This window comes from Apodemus sylvaticus, chromosome 19 (genome assembly GCF_947179515.1).
Source record: "Apodemus sylvaticus chromosome 19, mApoSyl1.1, whole genome shotgun sequence".
Lineage (NCBI taxonomy): Eukaryota > Metazoa > Chordata > Mammalia > Rodentia > Muridae > Apodemus > Apodemus sylvaticus.
The window spans coordinates 37,507,000-37,513,888 of NC_067490.1; the positions used below are offsets into that span (position 1 = coordinate 37,507,000).

The 6,889-nt window shown below is 39.7% G+C and overlaps 1 pseudogene; it reads right to left on the reverse strand.

Annotated features, from left to right (window-relative positions):
- Window positions 1-1,660: 1,660 nt before the first annotated feature.
- On the reverse strand, window positions 1,661-4,305 carry LOC127669195 (pre-mRNA-splicing factor CWC22 homolog; annotated as a pseudogene).
- Between the last annotated feature and the right edge of the window lie 2,584 nt (window positions 4,306-6,889).

Genomic DNA, 6,889 nt, shown 5'->3' on the forward strand with positions numbered 1-6,889 from the left:
GGGCCTTGCTGACTGACAAGAAATTTATAGTCTTAGCAACAGCCTGGGTTGTTTGGGAGAATCCATGAGACACCTTTGGCCAACAACTCAATTAGATGTAACCCACTCCCAGTACTGGAAGGTTCTTTTGGTGACATGGAATGTTCATGTGAGATTCTGTCTCTCTAATATTTGGCAATTTCATTTAGATCTCCTTTATATGTAAAGATGTCTGTCTTCTCTAGTCCCTTACTTAATTTCAGTGTTTTATGGATTGTGGTCTTGTTATCATTGACTTAACAGGAAACTCTCAGGGACTAAATCATCAACCAAGGAGTACACATGGCTCTCGCTGCATATACAGCAAAGGATGGCCTTGTCGGGCATCAATGGGAGGAGAGATCCTTGGTCCTATGAAGGCTTGATAGATGCCCCAGAGTAGGGGAATTTAAGACGAGGAGGTAGGAGTGGGGTGGGTGGAGGGACACCCTCATAGAAGCAGAAAGAGGGAGGATGGGATAGGGGGTTTCCGGGAGAGGGGAAACTGGGAAAGGGGATAACATTTGAAATGTAAACAAAGAAAATATCCAAGAAAAAAAAGAAAAAAAGATTGCAACTGCAATCAATTATAATCATAAAAAACATTTGTGTTGGAATTTTGATGGCGATTGCATCCAATTTGTAGATTGCTTTTGGGAGGATGGCAATGTTTACTATAAGCCAACAAATCCACAAGTATGGAACATATTTCCATCTCCTGATATCATCTGCAGTTTTCTTTTTTCAATGTCTTAAGTTTTATTTTTTTTTATACAAGTCTTTCACTTGTTGGCTAGAGTTTACCTCGAGATGTTTTATACTTTTTGAAGGCTATTGTGAAAGGTGTTGTTTCCCTGATTTCTTTCTCTTGTATAAAGTATCTGTAAATTTTAAGGATGTTTTCTTTTTGACACTTATAATTGATATATCTCAAGGTCCTTTGTGTAAAAATCATAAAGAAAAGAGATTTAACAACAACAACAAAATCTCCCTCATGATTTTAGCACAGAATTCTCCCAGACTTGCAAAGAAGAATAATGTCAATATGTCTCAAGTTATTTCACAAAATAGAAACAGAATGAACATTGCCCTATTTGCCTTATGAAGCCTCAGTTACCCTGATATGCAAACCCCATAAGACCAAAACAAAGGAAGAATATTACAGACTAATTTCCTCGATGAACATGGATGCAGAATTCTCAGTAAAATACTTGCAAACCAAATCCAGCAACATATCAAAAAAATCATCTACCATAATCAAGTAGGCTTCATACCAGAGATGCAGGGATGATTCAAAATATATAAATTGATTAATGTAATCAAAATGAAAGACAAAAATCACTGATCATCATATTAGTTGAAGAATACCCTTTGTCAAAATACAACAACCCCTCACGGCAAAAGTCCTGGAGAACAAGGGAGAAACATCAACATCATAAAGGCAGTTTACAGCCGTTCCATAGCCAGCAGAAACTCAAAGCCAGAGAAACTCAAAGCAATTCTACTAAAAACAGGAACAAGACAAAATGGTCCACTCTCTTCATACCTACTCAGCATAATACCTGAAGTCTTAGCTAGAGCAGTGAGACAACTAAAGAGTATCAAAAAGATACACATTAGAAAGGAAGGTGTCAAAGTATCTTTATTTATGATGACTGAAAAAAATTCTTGCAAGTGTGCAGCAGAGGAGCTGAATACCAATTAACTTGGAATAATCAGTAGCCCTTCTATATACACACTCTAAGCTGCTCTTGCTGCTGTCAGAATCTGAGTCAGAGGAATCAGACGCGGAGGAAGATCCTGAAGATGAAGATGTCTGGGCTGGTTTCTTTTGCTCAGCTTCTGCTTACTGGGCTACAATGACCCGGGCATATTTTTCTAATATTCTCACAGTTCATCTGTCAAACCTCTGAGACATATGGAAGTGACGAAGTTGATAGCAAACTGGGAAGTGCATGGGTTGACTCAGGGTAACAGTCTTTCAAAGAATGACTGGAGAGTTTCATCCTTTAACCTAGCATTCAGTTTAGGAAGACCCACATATTCCCACAACTCCTGGAGAAAGATCTTGACAAAAATCCTACTAGACGATGTCATAGTCTCTTCACTCAGCTTTATACACTGGAGAACACTCTATGGAAGTATATCTGTGTATAAAGCATGGGGAAACATCTAAGCAACATTCAATGTGTTTGTCTCTAAGCAGTGGATGATGTCGCACTGTTCCTTGAATATACTTTCAAATGATTCCATGTATTCTTTTTTTCAGCATACAAAACCACCTGGCTAACAAGCCAAAAATGTTTTTCATAGGTGCTTTGTTGGGCACATAAAGTATCATGTTGCAGAGTTGTTTTGTTTGGCTCTCAGCAAATTCCATTTTCAGCAACTTGTGCGCACATTCTTCAAAATCTAAGCTTGACTGAATGGCAACATAGATTGTACGGTGAGATGAGACTAGGTTGATTTCTGTTTTGACATGAATAGTTACTTTTTGTCTTTCCTATTCTTTTCCTTCTTCCTCCTCCTCTTCTTCCTCATCTTCGCTACTTCCAGCTTCTTGGTCTGTGTTTGAATCACTGTCTTCTTCATCAGGAATTTCTTTTTTAATAGCCTTGTACTTCTCTTCATTCTCCATGAAATTAGGATCCATCTTGAAAACATTAAGAACATCTGGATTGTAGTCATCCTATGAGGGAAGCATATGTGTAACCTGATCGTCCTCTTACACTAGATCAAGTCCTTCCAGAATAACAGGGTTGTCTTTGAATCCATTCTTTGTACAGCAACCATCACTTCAATCATGCACTGAACTCTTTTGCCCATCTCAGACTTGTGTAGAATATTTTGTAATTGTTCCGAGATTCATTGATTCCCCTTGGTGACACCTGGGTTAATTTGAGACCACATTCCTTGAGGAAGCTGATAGCTACTTCATCGATGTCATCTGTTGGTCTCTCTAGGAGCAAAGTGAGCATCTCCAGGCACAGAACCTCATGTGCCACATTTTGGTTAATAAGATGTCCCACAAATTTTGAAGCAGTCAGACAAAGCTGCTTATCATTCCTTCAATATCCTTTCCAAAAATTAAGAATTATTCTATTGAGGATTAATTCTCCAATCTGTGGGAATTTTGAGTTGATTATTGCCACCAAAATTGCATAAATGTGAGTGGAGATCAGAGAAACACTCTGGGCTTGCAGAACAGATCTGCACAGCAGTCCTCTCCCTCTGACTATGTTCTCTTGAGTGAGCTCTTGGATAATAATACTTATATTGAAGATATTGACCTTGTTGATGAGATCATTGATTGATTTCTTCAGAGCCTCCCAACTCATCAGTATGCTAAGCTGTTTTTATTTGTAATCTGTTCTTGCATCATGCTGAACTTTGCAGGAGAAATATATGCTCCCACAGTGTGCTCTTCTTCTTTCTTCTTCTTTCTCCTTCTCCTTCTCCCTTCTCCTTCTCCTTCTCCTTCTCCCTTCTCCTTCTCCTTCTCCTTCTCCTTCTCCTTCTCCTTCTCCTTCTCCTTCTCCTTCTCCTTCTCCTTCTCCTTCTCCTTCTCCTTCTCCTCCTCCTCCTCCTCCTCCTCCTCCTCCTCCTCCTCCTCCTCCTCCTCCTCCTCCTCCTCCTCCTCCTCCTCCTCCTCCTCCTCCTCCTCCTCCTCCTTCTTCTTCTTCTTCTTCTTCTTCTTCTTCTTCTTCTTCTTCTTCTTCTTCTTCTTCTTCTTCTTCTTCTTCTTCTTCTTCTTCTTCTTCTTCTTCTTCTTCTTCTTCTTTTCTTCTTCATCATCTTCTTCTTTTTCTTCTTCTTTTTCTTCTTTTTTCTTCTTCTCCTTCTTCTTTTTCTTCCTTCTTCCTTCTTTCTTCCTTCCTCCTTCTCCTCCTCCTGCTCCTCCTCCTCCTCCCCCTCCTCCTTTTCCTCCTCCTCCTCCTCCTGCTCTTTCTTCAATATAAATTCTTCCTGAGTAGAACTCTGGGTTACTCCTCTGTCTGGGCTCCTTCTTTCCCAAGATGGTGATATTTCTGGGACTGTTTCCAATGATTTGCATCTTTATCTCTTTCTTGTCGTTTTTTCTTGGACCCTACTTCATGATTCCATGCTGCGATCCTAAGAGTATCCTCTTCTAGAACACTCATAGACTGACTGGCTGTAATCAGAGTAGTCTCTATCCCAGGGAAACAGTTCTTGTTCTATATATCTGTCTTCTGGGGAGGAGCTCTGGTCTGGCTCCCTTCTGTTGTGACCAGAGGACTGTTTCATGTGTGACATACTAATTTTCATTTTCCACTGTCAGCTGACCCAATAAACCAGATGCCTCGGGTTCATTTAAGTGACACGTGCTCAGTGGTCTGAGTTCCTTGACGGTTTTCTGCCTCCACATGTCAACTAAAGCTCCACCGTGCTGTCACACTGAAAGTGCCAAATGGTAGTGTTGGTCTTCAGTCCAACTCCCCAGCAATGGTCAGCTGTGAATGGGAAGTCCAAGGATCTAGTAGTTGCTCAGTCCTACAAGGCTAGTTGTTTCAGCTGGTCTCCTGTAGGAGTAGATTACCACAGATGTGCTGACAAGTAAAGGCAAGCCAGCAAAGAAGAGCCCATGTGGGAGATTTTTAATGACTGCTATTTCACTATCTGTTAGAGACCTGTTTAAATTGTTTTTCTGACTTTGACTTAACTTTGGTAGGTGGTAAATGGTAAGAAAATTATCTGTTTCTTTTAGATTTTACAGTTTTTTGGAGTACATGATATTAAAGGCTGTCATTACAGTCTCTGAATTTCTTTAGTTTCTGTTTTTATATCCTCCCTTTTGTTTCTCATTTTTTTTTCTGCGTCTTCTTTTTTTTTTATTTGATATATTTTTATTTACATTTCAAATGATTTCCCCTTTTCTAGCCCTCCACTTCCCGAAAGTCCCATAAGCCCCCTTTTCTCCCCCTGTACTCCCACCTACCCTTTCCCACTTCCCCGTTCTGGTTTTGCCGAATACTGCTTCACTGAATCTTTCCAGAACAAGGGGCCACTCCTCCTTTCTTCTTGTACCTCATTTGATGTGTGGATTATGTTTTGGGTATTCCAGTTTTCTAGGTTAATATCCACTTATTAGTGAGTGCATACCATGATTCACCTTTTGAGTCTGGGTTACCTCACTTAGTATGATGTTCTCTAGCTCCATCCATTTGCCTAAGAATTTCATGAATTCATTGTTTCTAATGGCTGAATAGTACTCCATTGTGTAGATATACCACATTTTTTGCATCCACTCTTCTGTTGAGGGATACCTGGGTTCTTTCCAGCTTCTGGCAATTATAAATAGGGCTGCTATGAACATAGTAGAGCATGTATCCTTATTACATGGTGGGGAATCCTCTGGGTATATGCCCAGGAGTGGTATAGCAGGATCTTCTGGAAGTGAGGTGCCCAGTTTTCGGAAGAACCACCAGACTGATTTCCAGAGTGGTTGAACCAATTTGCAACCCCACCAGCAGTGAAGGTGTGTTTCTCTTTCTCCACATCCTCTCCAACACCTGCTGTCTCCTGAATTTTTAATCTTAGCCATTCTGACTGGTGTAAGGTGAAATCTCAGGGTTGTTTTGATTTACATTTCCCTGATGACTAATGAAGTTGAGCATTTTTTAAGATGCTTCTCCGCCATCTGAAGTTCTTCAGGTGAGAATTCTTTGTTTAACTCTACACCCCATTTTTTAATAGGGTTGTTCGGTTTTCTGGAGTCTAACTTCTTGAGTTCTTTATATATATTGGATATTAGCCCTCTATCTGATGTAGGATTGGTGAAGATCTTTTCCCAATTTGTTGGTTGCCGATTTGTCCTTTTGATGGTGTCCTTTGCCTTACAGAAACTTTGTAATTTTATGAGGTCCCATTTGTCAATTTTTGATCTTAGAGCATACGCTATTGGTGTTCTGTTCAGAAACTTTCTCCCTGTACCGATGTCCTCAAGGGTCTTCCCCAGTTTCTTTTCTATTAGCTTCAGAGTGTCTGGCTTTATGTGGAGGTCCTTGATCCATTTGGATTTGAGCTTAGTACAAGGAGACAAGGATGGATCAATTCGCATTCTTCTGCATGCTGACCTACAGTTGAACCAGCACCATTTGTTGAAAAGGCTATCTTTTTTCCATTGGATGTTTTTGGCTCCTTTGTTGAGGATCAAGTGGCCATAGATGTGTGGGTTCATTTCTGGATCTTCAATCCTGTTCCATTGATCCGCCTGCCTGTCACTGTACCAATACCATGCAGTTTTTAACACTATTGCTCTGTAGTATTGCTTGAGGTCAGGGATACTGATTCCCCCAGAATTTCTTTTGTTGCTGAGAATAGTTTTAGCTATCCTGGGTTTTTTGTTATTCCAGATGAATTTGTTAATTGTTCTTTCTAACTCTGTGAAGAATTGAGTTGGGATTTTGATGGGTATTGCATTGAATCTGTATATTGCTTTTGGCAAAATGGCCATTTTAACTATATTGATCCTGCTGATCCATGAGCATGGGAGGTTTTCCCATTTTTTGAGGTCTTCTTCCATTTCCTTCTTCAGAGTCTTGAAGTTCTTGTCATACAGATCTTTCACATGTTTGGTAAGAGTCACCCCAAGATACTTTATACTGTTGTTTCTCATTTTTATTAATTTGGATTTACTCTCTTTACCTTGTAGTTAGTTTGATAAGGGTTTGTCTATCTTGTTGGTTTTTCTCAAAGAAGCAACTTCCGTTTTTTTCAGTGATTCTTCTTATTTCTTTTGTTTCTATTTTCTTGATTTCGTCCCTGGATTTGATCATTTGTATCCGTATACTTCTGATGGTTGTTACTTTCTTTTATTCCAAAACTTTCAGGTGTGCTGTTAAGTTGCTAG